Source organism: Lepisosteus platostomus, chromosome 10, assembly GCF_059453375.1.
Source record: "Lepisosteus platostomus isolate fLepPlt1 chromosome 10, fLepPlt1.hap1, whole genome shotgun sequence".
Lineage (NCBI taxonomy): Eukaryota > Metazoa > Chordata > Actinopteri > Semionotiformes > Lepisosteidae > Lepisosteus > Lepisosteus platostomus.
The window spans coordinates 17,376,154-17,393,131 of NC_142620.1; the positions used below are offsets into that span (position 1 = coordinate 17,376,154).

Sequence of the window (16,978 nt, forward strand, 5' to 3'; positions counted from 1 at the left end):
GCAACACCTCTAAATAAATATGGCTTACGAGTCATGAAGAAAGAAAAGCAATTCCTATGAGCTCATTTCTGGATGGTAGCCTCTCTGGTTTGCGAGCCAGCAAGTGTTGTTTTTGAGAAGCCTGTTGGGATGGCTTCATCGAGTTCTCAGGACTTTCAGGCTGCAAAAACATCATAACTCTTTCTCTGATAATGGCTTTTATAGTGTTCCATCATCAAAAAGCACTGTAAGCTGGCACAGTCCATCAAAAGCTGCTCGGAGGAAAAATATGGAAAACATACTGACTAAAGGCTGACACTACAAAACAAAAATCAAACACAAAACTATTAATTCATCTATTTTTTTCGGTTTAAATCAAGTTTATAGCTTTCATCATCAGTCAAGGAGTGTGCCATTCTGATAAGCAATCTTTCATGTCTGCACACCCAAAGAGCCTTATTAAGATAAACATACTATTGTGTGCCACTGCATGTTCCTCTACCACACAAATAGAAGCTCATAAGTAAACAATTCCTTCCTTACAATCGGCTAAATAAAACGGACATTTTAAGCACTACCCTCAAGGAGCATGAAGCAAATTTTGACGAGAAGGTATATAATATATAAATTACATAAAACAGGGCTGGCACCAAATGCTTAGCTCTTACCCTTTTCACATCACCCTCCACTGTTAAAAACAAACGTAGCTCTTTTATCTCAGTTCTTCCCTCAGTTATTTTGAGTTTAACATTTTGTTTGATGTGAGAGATGAAAGATCTTTCGATTCAACCACACATTTCATTGAAAGTGTGCACAAACAGCCCTGGGAGGACCTTCAAAGCAATGGATCAACATGTAACCTTCATATGTACCTTCAATCAATTCTCAATATCCAACCGTTTGAACAAACATATTTCCAGAACAGCAATCTTAATATAAACCTTAAAGCCTTGAGACGTAGACACCGTCTCTCAAAACACTTATGCTGGTAAATACGTTGTTCTCTTGCCAGTTAGGATAACAGAAATTGATTCATTTTGAAGGCCATTATCATAAAACGGGCCTGGAAAACAAAAAGAACATATTCTTGGCAGACAAGGACAATAAGCCATTAGATCATCTGCAGCATTAATCTTTTCATCTGTTCCTACCATATTGGCTAAAAGAGTTTAATAGATAAGATAAAGAGCAAGTAGCTAGGCAATTAAGCACAGAAAATCCTGGAGCAAACCAGTTGAGTCTTTTGCTGCAGTAGCTAGAGTGATATGCGACATCTTGTTTAGATTACAAACAGCTGGCTTCAAACACAAACATCTCCTGAGGAAACTGATAATTTTCTAACATTTCTGGCAAATACTGGTGAACTTAAAATGCAATGAGATTATAGACGGCTTTTATGTACCAACACATTTAGAATTCTTTTCACACAAACCACCAGAAATGCAATTCCAAGCAGTTTTCGCTATTCAGTCTGTTGTATCTACCACTCTTGGGTTTAAGTTACTGTATGTGTGTACAGTAGATTTACAAATCAAACACAGAGTACTTATTAAGTGGTAAAATATTACATGCACACCTGTAGGGAATGCAGGCTTCAAATTATATTGATAATTTAAAAGTCAAATAGCTGTAAAATTCCAAATGTAGACCGATTTTGAAATCAATAGAAATACACTTCACAAGTCTCTGTCCAGCAGTGTTTTTTTTCTGAAGTACAGAAATAATACAAAACATTGGCTATATGGATGTTTACATAGGACTTACAAAAATGGAACCCTACTCTTTGATCTCTTGATATACTCATTAATACTTACAAAAACAGTATAATTTTACACTTTGATCTCTGTGTAAACAGATTAATGTATTTCTCTCTCTAAATATTGAAGTGACACGGAGAGAAAAATTCCTTATAAGGCAAGTTAAACAACTTAGACTGAGTTATTAATGTTTGAAGTTTATTCATCCCACATGAGCATAAAGTTTCATTGCACTTCAGGATAACCTTTTCCTGGATCATCAAGAAAGCCAATTCCTTCCTGCCCCATGCTCTGCACATGCCCAGAATGATATCTGTAAGAGCTGCCTGCCATGCAGAACGCTACCCATATGCATGACACACCGTGCGTGACAGAGCATTTTAAAGTTCCTTTTCACACATTAAGAACGTCTGCACTGGAATTTGAAACTAGCATTCAGGAAAGACCGCTATGTGGCTTGCAGCATGTGTTTTGTGACTCCCTTTCATTAACATAATTACTGTAGGTTTTACTGCTCTGTAACCATCATTATGGTGGCACCAACTTGCTGCCTCACTCAGATCCCTAGCCCACAGAAACACAATGAGCAGTTAAAGTGGTAGACTCAAGGTCTGAAACAAACTCCATGAATAGAGCAAAAGCTCATCCTTAATAGTTTCTCACAGCTGTGTCCATTCTTAAGTGTAAAACAAAGCAACATGTAATGGGGCTAACTCTTTGTCAGATATAAATATGTTAAATATGTATTTAAAAATAATAAACAATATTATTAATATACATGAAGAATTAACAAACCTAAGAGAAAGAAACATTAAAAACATATAAAATAATAAATATATACAGACACTGCGACAGTATTCCCTTTAACCCTAACATAGGCCACAAGCAAAACTCTCAGGAACTACAGTTGTTTTTGTTCTATTGAAGCAAAGCCTCTGGAATATAGATTCCCACTGATATATTATAGTTCCTCCAACAATCTAATTCTAATGGAATCAGATCTGCAGAACAGCAAAATAAGCAGGAATCTGGTACCCAGCAGCTTTGAAAATACTGAAAAAACACTTTTAACACAGTTTGTGGATTTTGAAATCATGCTATTAATACGCTTGAAGCACCTGCACCTGTTTGGACTTCAATGTCTTGATTAGTCAACCACACATCTACTGTACACATACAAAAATATTCTTTTCGTATGCTTAAACCCCGATATTTGTTCAAAAGTCCATGAGTTCAAAATGTGCACTTCAGTGAGCAACAGAGGCTAGCACCAGGCATTCCTGAACTGCTGTCAAGCATGAATGTGTGTGAAACTCACATTTAAATTTTAAAGTATAAATGCAGAAATTCATCTCAGCTATGAAGAAATTCAAGCAAAGAAAGTGCCAGTTGTTTCCTCTTGGTGACATTGGATGGACAGAGATATTTTAATCAAGATTTATTCATTTTTTATTGCCATTACTTGGCTTTTGCATTCATACTTATTCAATTATTATTAGTGTTCTGGAAGCTTAGTATAATTATACCAAATTAGAGAATTAATAATTAACACAATAGGAAAATCGGTTTTAATTGAAAATAACATCAAGACATAAACGCCCTAATTATTTTTAGTAATTTCCTAGTAAACCAAACTAAAATGACTGAAACATCAGTAGAAGTATTTCTAGATATTAAAATGCTTGATAACACTAAGGCATTAACCTCTTAATATTTCCTCTCTGCATGTACATGCACCCTGCAGTGACTGGATTCTGTCTGGAGTATAGTCATGTCTTGCACCCTATGTCTCTGGTGCTAGTCCACCACAATCTTCCACACTATATAACAGATATGGATGATGAATGGACTACAAAAATATTACTTTAATTAATATTACCTGCGAGGGTAGGTCCCTTTTTAGGCCATAAAGGCCCATGGGGGAATGGGGGGCAAGGGCCACCATTTTTCTTGACCAATCCGACACTGGAAGTGGAGGTGATGTGGTCAGCATCACGCTCCGGCTGGCCTATTATCCCTGGAAGGATTAACACCCTCAATCCTAAATTGGAAAGCAGGCTGGGTGAACCTGGGAGCCGTCTGGAAGGAATTAGAGGTACCTGGGACTGAACCCGGGACCTTCCGGTTTGGAGCTAGACACCCTTGGCATCTGAGGTACCACGGCTCCAATTAATAAGACCTACTTTTTATTATCTTCAGCGTCAAAGAGAAAGCCAAAGGGAGTGTTCTGCACATGGAGTACTACCCCAGAGAGATTTCACACCCACGAAGAACTTATCTGATATGAATCAGGATATGAAGAAAGCTGTAGTACCCAAGTGCGTAACACACGACAGAGAATCACACATTAGCAGCTCACTCATTTGCTTCTGAAAGAGGAACTGGGTGCGTCTTAGACATTAGTGCATTAACAGCATTATTTCTGGAGTGGGGAGACGATTGGCAAACTAAGTTTTGAAGCCTGGAAAAGAAACCTCAACCCAGAGACTCAAACTGTATTCCAACTCAAGTAGTCAACTAACTTATTTTTTTACATATATAGAATCTTCCTTAGATCGTTTGTAATTGTTTACTCAACATATTTACTTAATGTGGAGGTGTGCTAACCTATAAACCACCTTAGAATTTGGTTATAAGCATTAAAGTATGGCAGGTTAATAACCGGGTATAGCTCAGATAAGTAACAGAGAGGCAAAACAAAACTCAGAATAGACATGACTAGTATCTCCAGGCACCAAGTTTGAGACCTCTACCTTTATATATTTTTTTTCACTTGTTCAGCTTACTGTGTATGCTGAAATTTCTATTTCAGTCTTAAGTCTAGAGTCAATGAAATTATCTGTGGATCAAAAACAGATTGCACATCAGTCTAAAACTAAATACAATATGGTATGCTCTTTGTAGGGTGCATGGAACACAGATGTGGGAGAATAATTATTTTTACTATTTCAAAACTTCACAAAGCTTGGAGTCAGATGATGCCATTCTGATCCTCTTAATTGTTTATGGGAAAATTCCTACAACTATATAAAGTTTTAAGCATCTCTGACCTTTTTCCATTCCATTTCTCCCTCTATCTTCTCAAAGAGATCAGTTCTCATGATTTGAAAATGGAAACAAAAAAACTGCTGGTATTTTTGTATATCAGTCAGGTTGGAAAATTTTGCTGCGCTTAGGTCACAGGACTGGCATATTATCACAATGCATTCCTGACGTTTTTAAGCAAATATTTTTTTTTCTCCAAAACAAGGTAGGTTGATCCTGTGAAAAAGAGAACTTGTTCAAAGTCCAAACCAGAGGGGAAGTTTTTTCCCAAATTGTGAAATCTTTTCCAAACAAAGCTAATAAAAAAGGTCTTTGTCAGCCTGATGGTTTTATCCCACCAAAAGAGATACTGCCATTATCTTTGGAAGAATGATGTCTTTTTTGTCAAACACGTAATATCTTACCTGCTCCCAGTTACAGTACATAGTTATTAGTAGGTTGATTAATGTTAAAGTCACCTCACGTCATTTGAGTGTGGTAGTCAGTAAATTCGAAGATATAAAAATGTACTCCTTCCTCTAAGGCAGGCACCAGTGTCTCATTAAAATCCTCTAATCACTCATTACTTTATCAACAGATCCAAGCTTTACAACTTGCTGACTATTAGAGAAATTTAAGGTAGATTAGGTATTGAAGAGAGTGTACATGTTAAGGGACATGAGGAATCCAGAGATACTGTTACTGTTAAAGAACTTGGCAGCCCCTGTGACATTTTCATCTATGTCTTTTAAATTTGTACCCATGCTTTGCATTTCTTATTTTGTGAGAAAAATCTAAGAATTTAATTCAAGAATCCCTTGAATACCTTGGTATTCTTATAATAGCCTAACCTGGAAAGTGACCTCATGGGTGAAGAAACTGTTTAAAATAATAAAAACACATTGTAATGATATGACAGTTCTGTGACCTAAGCACACAATTTCACAAAAGCAGAAATCAAAAGCAGGAGCATTTAAGACTAAAGGGACGTATTACTCCAATAAATCAAGAGTAACAATGGCCAGGAACAAACTCCCATACAATCTTGTTAAAGCAGATTCACTTTAATTTTTATGAAAAGCTTGTTGAGATTCTTGGATCATAAAACTACAGTATTAGCATATAACATGGACAACTGATCACAAGAACCTCTTATCATTTGTGCTCCAAAAAGACGAATCCCAATTCTTGTATGAAGAACTCTGTCTTTTAGTTTTCATTCTAACTGAGTTAAAAACTTTTTCCAACTCTTAGAAAGTCAGAAAGGGTGTGTAATGTAACAATTGGATTTCACACCTACTCTCATCGAGGGGTGTGGAATGTAACAATTACTCCTTTAGTGGAAGTGTAATACCATCTCATTCTAGACATTACTAATTGACCTGTTGTTTCAAAAGAAATAAGGAAGCAGCTACTTCATATTCAAGCTGGGGACAGACTGGAGTTCTGTTTATATACTCTTTACAACAAAAATAGTTGAAGAGCATTTCTGAAACCAAAGGCAGTATGCAAAATACTGGGAAGAAAAAGTTTCAATCAATCAAGATGTTTAATTACAGATAATTTTACTCAGCAATCGACAACTGAACTGGAACATAACCAAGAAGACACAGAAATCCTACAAGACCAAGAATGAGAATCAGCATCTTAAGGAGGCAACTGGTCTGACAAGCACAGCTAGTTCTTTAAGGTCACTCTGAAGGATGTAAGGGAAGAGTCAAGCAGAAAATATTAGAGTTCCAGAGTAGGGCACAAAATGAAGATCCATTTTTAAGAATGGGTTTAATGAGGGCATTCACATGGGTTTTCTATACTTAAAAGAAACATGGTCATTACAGCTTCGGTTTCACATTTGGCATAGGTTATAAATTGCATTTTGAAATAATGATTCACCCATTAGTTTTAATTAGGCTTGCTCTCAGAAGGAACACTTTGTGGAATTCACAGAAAGCACTGAGATTATGGATTCACTCATGTAGTTACTGTAGCTCCTGATGTATAAACAGCATATTTTTGTCAATGTTCACACAAAAAAGAGAGAGAAGATATAGGTTCAAACAAAGACAGTATCATATTTACATGACAGGCAGTGGCAGGAGAACAGATTTTTTTTCCTATCCTCAGCCAAAGATCCAAACATGTGCAGGAAAAGAACCACCCTTCTTCCTATCCCTGAAAAGAAAACAATCAGCTGGGCATCCCTTCCTAGTATGTATGGGAAAACAACCAGATAATCTGTGTAGATTGTTGAGGCATTGCTTTTAATTTGGATTTGCCCCCATTAAAATATGCTAATTACTAGGTACTCACTGCAGAGCTGTGTGAAACCTGTTATCCTAGAACCTCATCAATCTCCTAGAAAAAAAGAACTTGTTTCCAAAACAGAAAGGAGGGCTTTGTAAATGCACACACACTTTGCAATGGCAGCAAAGGAATTCAGCAGTCAATGTAGTTGCATACTCATAGGTGTTGCCATATAGTTCTTACAAATGAAAAGTCTAAGGATCACCGATATTCACTCCTGGTCCAGCACGGCCACTGTATCTTATGTAGGGGTGTAACCCTGGTGTCCTGGCCAAATTTCCCATTCGCCCTTACCAATCAAAGAATCATACCAACTGGATGCTGCACATTGGTGGTGGTGGAGGGGAGTCCCCATTACCTGTAAAGTGCTTTGAGTGGAGTGTCCAGAATTGTGCTATATAAGTGTAAGGAATTATTATCATTATTATGGTGTTCATTCCACTCTGGGCTGGGTCCCTCTAGGATCGGGAGAGAATATAACTGGTCTAGCCTGTTCTTCTATAGTCACCTTCTACCACTCTGGCACACTACAGGGATATGAACAGTGCAAACTGCAGTGATGTAAATCTCTTACTCTCTCAAGGTTACTATTATACACATAGAAAATGGCCTCAGGAGTGACCAATTCCTCCACGTTAGCAATGTAGTGAAAATTCCCCTGCTCTCTGTAACTCTTTAACAACTCAAAACATCTATGTGTGCAAAACATGAGCACAATTAAAAGCCTCAGTTAAGGTAAATGAGAGCTCAGCCGGAATGACAGGCAACAGACAATTCAGCCAGGCATTCTCTGGCCCATCACTTCCTTCTGTTATATTACACCTAGATGAGTGCACTAATAATTCCTGTGAAGAGAATCATGACAGGTGTAACAAACATAATGAGACGTTCCTCCTGGGAGTTGCTCCGTGTTCAGTGTCACTTTCCATAACATATTTAGTTAGAGATGCTTGATGTCTTGAAGCAACACACCATTTTGAAAGCCACTCAGCATGTTTCTATAACCACTTTAATTTGGTTCATGCATAATCATGTGAGAGCTTGTAGTAACACATTGGATATCCAGATAAACTGCCTGTGAACACCAAATAATGCCTTCTGTATAAAGTGAAGTCTGCAAATTATCATCACCAATGCAATTCTTCTTTTGTTTGTTACTGGAAATGTGAGATGTATGCATCCGGCCCATGAAAGAAGAATGTCTGGATTTAGAACAGACAATTTACACTACGCTTTGCTGCAGTTTTTTTCTATTTCCATGAACTGTCAAACCATGTCCAATAATGTCATGTTGAGTTGGAGCCTAACCCAGCAGACAACACAAGCACAGGAGGATACCTCCTGGACAACATGCTGGTTTATTCCAGGGCATATACACTCACGTATATGGGGGTAATTTAAAGAGACTTAACCTAAACAACATGCCTTTCAACTGTGGAAGAAAACAAATGTGCCTGGCAAAAGGCTATGTGACTACAGAGAGAACATGTAAACTCCACACAGAAAGCACCCAAAGGCAGAAACAAATCCCAGAACCATCTCAAACATAAACATAACAATTATTCTAGTATTATATTAATCCACAGCATTACACAAATTAGATCATGGTTCTTATGGACAGAAAGGCTATGGCCTCTCAGGATTCTGTATTCTTCAATTCACATTGGTTTTCATGGGGAATACAGGAGATAAAGCGTCCACTGTATTAATCTCACATTATTGGTTTTCCACAAAACAGTTTTGTTACAAAGTACTACTGCTGCACATCTCTGTTCTTAAGATGTATTCCTCCCTCCAGATCTCTTATCTGATAATAAAAGTGAACTACAATAACAAAATCAAATATATTCACAAAGACTGTAACAGTAAGGTACATGCGGATAGGTGGATATACAATACTGTGTAAACGTCTTTAAAAAGCCTTATCCGTCAACTGATGGATAAAAGAATGGAATTTCTGGAAACTTAAGTTCTCTATTACGCCCTGTTGTCTCACGAGTGAACAAACGATTTTGGTCCTAGAAGTACGCATTAGGCTTATGGAGAAGTTTTAGGTCTGCTCTGACAATCACAGACAAGTGGTACGATACAGTATACAGTATTAGCACATGGAGTTCGAGACGCCTCGTGCCTACCCTGTAAGCTGCTTATTTGCAAAGAGTTTCCAAAGTCCTCTAATAAACTTTCAAGAACGGACACTTCTGTCTTTAATTTTCACAGTTTTAATTTAATAGATCCAAATAACAGAAAAAAAATGATGAACTGCCTTCTCCACTCCCTCAAACTCCATTCCGGTGAAAGCAATACTGACAGCTCAATATTGATCGTGCGCTCAGCATAAACAAAGACTTCATCAACCAATTTTATTGTAGACCTCAACATACTTCAGTGTATAATTGTGTAGTTTAAAAATATCATTGTGGCTTACTCTTTGCGGTTATTACGGGAGTATTTCTTTCTTTTCTGGGCTCAAGGAACCTGCCTTCCCTTGAAATCAACCTCTCTCAGGCAAATAAAAAACTGTTTTAACTGCGCGACACAATATATATGTTTTGTTAGTTACACTGCTCTTGCGTACAAAAACTATCCTTTTCATCTGGTCTTTATTTGGACACTGCGTATTAACACAGGAAACAGATTTGTTACAGTTTAGTTGGATTTTTAGCTGCCACTAGCTTATCACACGTAAGTGCCCAAATTTGTTTTGCAAACAGATGTTTTTAAAGAAACTCTTCAGACTGTTTACGTTCGCAGATTGGATTACTTCAAAGCAATAAAAATCTGCAAACGTTCCTGTCAGCGCAGTTATACTTTTATTTCCTTCTGTTAAATAAATATGACTTTGAAACTTTAGATGCACTCACTGTAGTGTATCAAAACATAAACCACCTAACTCTTCTTTGTACTATACGCTCAAATCTGCACCTACACCTTTTCACACCTAAATACAAGACAGGTCAGTAATATATTTGAGTGCTCATTGTTTAGTAATGATATACAATGTATCCAGTGCAAATAGTGCTTCTTTTTTAGTTTTTTTCAATGACAGAAAATCACAAGTTCAAAACCGAAATTCAAAGCTCAGAACCATAGCGTTATTTCGTTGTTTCCACCTTGCAAACAAGTATGGACGTCAACATAAAAGTGCTCAGGTGTGTGTACTTGATATTATTAAATTATTTTTTTCAGGTCGAAATTGCGCTACAAGAACACAGTTACGCGGAATCTGTTCATTACTTACCAGACTCTAAAGGATATTATGAATCTTTCTTATTTTCGCAGAAAGAATTGAGAAGATGAAGCATTTGAAGTTATGCGCTGATTCAAAGTCATTCAAAAACCGCTAAAGTCCTCAGAAAACAATTCCCCGCACTACCATCAAATCCAGCAAAGGCAAGTCCGCCTGTGTGCAGAAAATAACCACACTAAACCTTCAGTCTGAAGCATGAGAAGGCACTACCTTATCTGCGGCTGCGCAGGAAATTCGGCAAAAAAAAAAGAAAGTTTTCTAGTTTTTTTTCAATCAACGTTAAGGGATCAGCACACAATTCAAACACAAAACAAATTAAACATCTGACCAATCCTGTGGAGTTAACCATTTTCCATCCCAATTATTTAAAATTGTATATATTTTCCACCGACTTAAACTCGCAGCAGTTTCAAATCTCAGATTACGTCAGTCAGGAAGTCTGGCTATTGGTGATGTTGGTACTGAAGCATTTCAGCGCATTTTTTAAAAGGGGATGGGCAGGTACGTCTGATTACTGTGTGGCTACGTGCGTACCTAACGTATTGTGCAAACAGTTTCGACATTTTAGAGAACAGGAGTATGACTGTCAATACAGTCTGAAACACAAGAAAACCTAGCTTTGTTATACCTAACAAATAGTATTTGTTACATACACAACCTACTTCACACATTCAAGACAGAAAGAAGTAAATAGAAAGTTAATTATCTATTTAATAATTGCTAATAAAATAATACAAGGGCCTAATAACATTTAAAAGCCCCTTAATATGTCAAATATTAAGATATCAAACATTAAGATGAGGAAGCCACTCAGACATTGCCAAATGAATCTGTTTTACCAGCTTCCTGATGGTACAAACTGATGAGACATGCTATTCTATAAGTCCAAAAGTGAACGTTACAGGGTTTGGTGACTGAAATAGAAGAAAGTGTCTATGGGTCAAAAATATCCCAAATAACACCATTATGGGTCTTGACTGGAACTGAAAATAAACATCTCAAATCCTGCATGGGGTTTGCATGAAAACACCCAAGCACTGAGTTAAAATTTGAACTATTTGGTCTAAATGCAAAGCTGTACATTTGATGCCTCACTCAGTCAAAACCTTCCCTCCTGTGAAGCATGGCAGTGGCAGATTTGTGTCATAGTTCTGCTTCTCATCAGCAAGGACGAGGAAACTGTGTGTTTTTCTTAGAGGGTGGTCACATCAATGAAACGTGGAAGGGTTAAGTGATGCTTTGAATCACAATGTTCTTGTGTGTTATCTATAATTTTCATTGTTTGGGTTAATAGTACTTTTTATTCAGACACACGAACTTGTCAAGGATCTCTGTGGTCATAACAGCTTGTGATATGAATGGGGTGATTTAAGATGGCCTTCTTGTCCTCTTCAATCAGAGGGGCTGTCTGCCAAAACAGTATAATGAAACTATGCAGACAAGCAACTGATATAGCTATATCACCCTGCAACTCACAACTAGCAACCCACAGAAGCTCAGGAGGTGTGAGCCTGGCCACTAGCAGGATGGGAGACCTCCTGGGAAAGGCTGTTGCCAGAAGAGGTGTTAGTGGGATCAACAGGGGGCACTCACCCCGCAGTCTGTGTGGGTCCTAATGCCCCAGTATAGTGATGGGGACACTGTACTGTAAGAAAGGCACCTTCCTTCAGATGAGATGTAAAACTGATGTCCTGACTCTCTGTAGTCATTCAAAATCCCAGGGGTGCCTTAGCCAAATTTCCTCCTGGCCTTTAACAATCATGGCCTCCTAACAATCCCCATCACTCTGTGTTCCTCCTCACTCATAGCTGATGTGTGGTGAGCGTACCTGTGTGCACTATGGCTGCTGTCACATCATCCAGGTGGATGCTACACATGGTGGGTGGTGGTGGAGGGCAGTCCCCATTTCCTGTAAAGCGTTTTGTGGATAGTGGATAGTGGATAGTGGAAAGTGGATAGTCCAGGAAAAAGCTATATAAGTGTAAGGAATTATTATTACCCTCTGTAATCAATACTGCCCTTTGTTTGTAGTCTATACTCATATAAAATATGTCAAACCCTTGTTCTAGCTGCTGAAATGAACACAATTAAAACTGTTGAAGTGCGTCTCAAAGTACAAGAGAGAAGACTGGTGTTTAGATGGCAAATCTAAACATCCACCCACTGTTTGAATAGCTGAACTTTTGTGTAATTAATTTGGAATTGTTATTTTAGAACATAAGAATGTTACAAAATAATGGGCTATTTGTTTGGTCTGTGAAAAACAAGACATAAAAAGCAGTTCAGTTACAAAATATTTGGTCACTGTGTTAAGTGCTTACAAGTTTCATAAAACCTTTATATTCACTTGCTAGAATATTAGAAACCTCCATCCTCTGTGAACAACAAAAATACCTTGAACAAAATATGGTATGCATTCTACAAGGTTTTAAAATATTCATAATTCTGTCCCATCCCATTTATGTAGCAAAACTGATTCAGTTCACTTTGTGTCAAGGATAATGATACTGTATGCACTTTCCTCCAGTAGCGTGAGGCTTCAATAGGATTAAAATATGGAAACTGCTCTGGCTAATAAAGGTGATGGCAGCCTGTCCCATGCTCCTTAAACCAGAAATGGATACTTGCCACTGACAGAGTCACTTCACTTGACTGGGGGTTTCTAATGTCTTGGCAAGCCAAGTGTATAACTGGTTTGCATTTGTTCCAAATAACATAAACAGGGCCAAACAGAATTATACTGGATATTACTGGAGAAGACTGAATATTATGGTAAGTAATACACAACATACACACATAAAATCATTTTACACTTTTATGCCGATAACAATACTGGATGATCTTTGCTGACAATGAACTTGATGTACTGGGTCTGTAAGATTTAGACAGTATGTGAATTAGGAAAAGGAACACCTTCAGCGTGCAGTTAATACAAACAGGCATTTAGCCACCTCAAAAGACCTGTAATGGGAAATATCTGTTGATCCTCGTCACTTAAAACAAGAAAGAAGTTTTCTTTCGTTTCACACACAGAGTCAGGTGCATATCATTGCTGGAATGTGTCTGAAAGTACCATATATATCATTATTATTAATCATACTTCATAGATTCATATATTTATTCATATACATTCCTTCTGAATATTCTATTATCTGATTTTAATTTAAAGGATCATAGACATTCCAAGTTTTAACAAATCATCAGACTTACACTTTTATTATCCTAGCACTTTGAAAAGGAGTACACAGCTTTAAGTCTTGGACAAAAGCAAGTGTTATATGGATATTATGAGCATTATAAAACTGCATTTGTAATACAGTTTAGTTTTGGTGAGAAGAAACCAATCTTGCTATCTAGTTGTCTTTCATTAACGTTAATCAGAATCTTCAGAGTCATGAGCACAGCAAAATGAGGTATTATATACATGAGCAGCCAATATAAAATATTGTACTGTACTTGCTTCTCCACTCCATCTATCCATTTACTAACCACTTCATCCAATTCAGGGTCACAGAGGAGCCAGAGCCTACTGGTCTCCATTTATCCATCAAATCTAATTGACTTATTGTTAAGTGTTTCTTGTCAATGACATAGTTTGTTTTCTCTATACATTCAAAAAGCAAAATACAAGTCTGTCAGAATTAACCATTCTCTTAAAATACAATGAATGTAGTAGTGGATCATCATCAAATTGTGATTCTACCTTAAGAAAAAAAAAAGTGAAAAAAACAGAACAGTGTGACTTAAGACTATTGAATAGCAGACTTTGCATTTTAAGTGCTTTAAAGCTAAACAATTCACATTATTCAGCCATACTTTGAATAATAACAGTAACCTTATCTTGTAATTACCTGATATAGGCCTTTGAATTAATGAGTGCAAAGGTTTGCTCTGTATTAATATTCTGTGATGTACTACTTTATAAATTGGGCTAAACTCTTTATGTTAATTAATCTTTTCTCATGATGCCAGCAGGTGAACTAGCCGGCCACTGTGTTTACTGAGGAGACTGCAGTATTGGTATTGTTGCATACAGTACCTCTCTGGGCTTTTTTCCTACTTTGCCAGTGTTTAACACAACATCAATAAGCCAACACAAGCTGCTCAGCAAATATACTGTAAGCAGTTAAAAGGAAGAATGTGTAATACAGAATCAAACTTAATTCAAGTTACCACAATTGCTGAATTCATATCAATACTGTGTTGTTTAAAAGCTTATCTGTTTACCATGAATTAGGCTGCTTGCTTATTAAGCACACCGTTATTTGATTTTAGATCATTCAGGAAAAGAAAATATACTATATGATCCCATGCAAACAAGGAAATGTTCATTGATACTGTAAAAGGGTAACAGACTAAAAAGAGGTATCACAAATAAATGATGATGCTTGCATGATTCAGAAAGATTGAAGATAAGAGGTCATTGAGCAGCTGCTGCTAGTTTTTGAGAGATAATTAAGAACAAGATGATATTCCGTGTGTTGGTGTCTAAAGTTCAGTCTTGTGCAATATGGGCCCCTTATCTAGCTCATGTGATCACTTTGCACAAAGCATTTGTTATAGTGAAAATATCCCGCAAAGACGTCTTTATAGCTACTGTTTTATACTACCGTGCAAAGACCATGGAGGCTTCACTTGTGAACTGTAGTTGCAGGAACTGTGCTCTGAAACAGGCAATTGGCAAAATTAAAGTAAGCAGAGGTGAAAGGAATTTTTCACTTCTTTAGTTTGAAAATATTTTGTTTCCAAACAAAATGCTTCATTTTCATTCTCCCTGGATTTATTTCCCTTCACTTGCCTTATTGAAAGAAAGAATAGCAAGAAATGAGAGAATGAGCTCTGAAATCCTCATAGTATATGACTACTGTGTTTTATGTAAGATACTGGGACTTGTTTCTATTGCACGTCTTATGTATTTATGTCCTGCAATTTGTACTAGAGTGGAAATACAGGTATATTAAAACAGATACAGACATACCCTTTCTTTTGTCAAGGTGGGAAGCAAGTCCCTACAAGCCTACCAACAAAAGAGCATCTGTTTGTCAACCTCAAGGCATATTTTGGAAAAATACAGCAACAGGCCTGTGTTATCATGTCAGATAAAAAATCTAAAATTCCAAAATTCTAAATCTGTAAAGAAAAAAAGTACCCAAGTACTGGAAACGACAGAATTTCCTCAAATGTTACTGAAGAGAGGTTTCTTTGTAAAAAATAAAAGACGCTCATTTTTGATTTGTGCAATAGTCAATGCTAACATTTTACTCTTTCACCAACAATTCATACATGCACTCAGTGTCAAAGCAATCCATTTAAAAGCAGCATGATACATTAGGGTATTAACAGTGAACCTATAAAATATTTATCGTGGAATATTTAGGTACAAGGTCAAAGAGCAAGACTTTTGTAGATTTGTATCATTATATCTTATCTTAAAAGGTATTGTTCTGTAGCATAAATGCCCTATAAAGCATTAGGAATGACCAATTAAAAAGAAGGTTTTCTTCTTTCCTGTTCATATTCAAAAAGAAAATTCATTTTTAAATAACTCTTAAGTTAGATAACTAGAGGAAGGATCACTTACTCAAATCGAACATTAGTAAACGGATGCATATGTTTGATAAGAACTTCTTGTTCTGCATCTGTGAACTTTGTTGGCAAAACATGACTGAGGATGTGTTGTGGTGCCAACCTTTGGCACAAAATGCACATACAGGATGAACTATCTTGGCCTCTGGCACAGCATTTCAATTTGTATGAGAGAGTAAGCTTTGACTATCACATGGTTCTGTTTGCAGAATAATATAGAAACTGAAGCTGTACAAAAAATTACTTTTTAATAGCAATACTGCCACCTTTTGGATATGACAAGAACATCATTCTCATTTGTGTTTGTTTTGACTTCCAAAAGCTAAATCTAAAAAGTAATACTCTGTATTAAGTTGTGATAGGGGGCTACTTTATAGACACTGCTCAAGAAGTTCCTAAATAATTCCACTACAGCAGAATTAAAGCACAATTTTGCAACGTGAAATGAACATGGACAATATCTCTAGGCTGTATTCTGAGGGAAACAACAGGGAAACAAAAAGGCAAGCTACATGATCACAAGGATTATTGCAAAGCATTAAAAAAACTTGAGATACTGTTATCTCAACAGTATCTCAAGCTAGATACTCTAGCTTTGAAGACTATGACCTTTTTAAGTTGTAATAGTGCATAGTGCATATTTAAAATTGGCAATATTATTAACATAAATTAAGAAAAAAATCATATTATAAAAGTTTAAAAGTTAACTACAGCAGAAATAAGAACATGAATAATAGATTTAAAAACATATCCACATATCAATCAATATTAGGTAGAGATATTTCAAATATCTCATTTAATATAAATAAACACATTGTAAGTTACAGTATATCGCACAACAGGACTCCCATATTATCAGTATGTATTATCAGTGAACTTCCTGAAAGTATGTTTGTCACAAGTGTACAATTTACATGTGCATTCCATGCTTTCTCTCCTATTTATGTTTGTCACCAATCACCAAAATTGTTATATTCATGGCAAAACATCAGCAGGGGACTGTTGAAGAAGAGGCATGCAGAGATAATAGAACACCTCAGCTATGATATTCTAAAAGGGGGCATTGGTGTGCTCGAAG

At 36.7% G+C, this 16,978-nt stretch overlaps 1 protein-coding gene across 4 annotated transcripts in view; it reads right to left on the minus strand.

The window, feature by feature from the left end:
• LOC148653465 (pleckstrin homology domain-containing family G member 3) overlaps positions 1-10,748 on the minus strand; it is a 109,773-nt gene extending 99,025 nt beyond the window's left edge. For all 4 annotated transcript variants that reach the window (XM_088648499.1, XM_088648497.1, XM_088648500.1 and 1 more), the window contains exon 1: positions 10,306-10,748. The gene's annotated coding sequence lies outside the window, so the exon portion shown is untranslated. The remainder of the gene's footprint in view (positions 1-10,305) is intronic.
• Between the last annotated feature and the right edge of the window lie 6,230 nt (positions 10,749-16,978).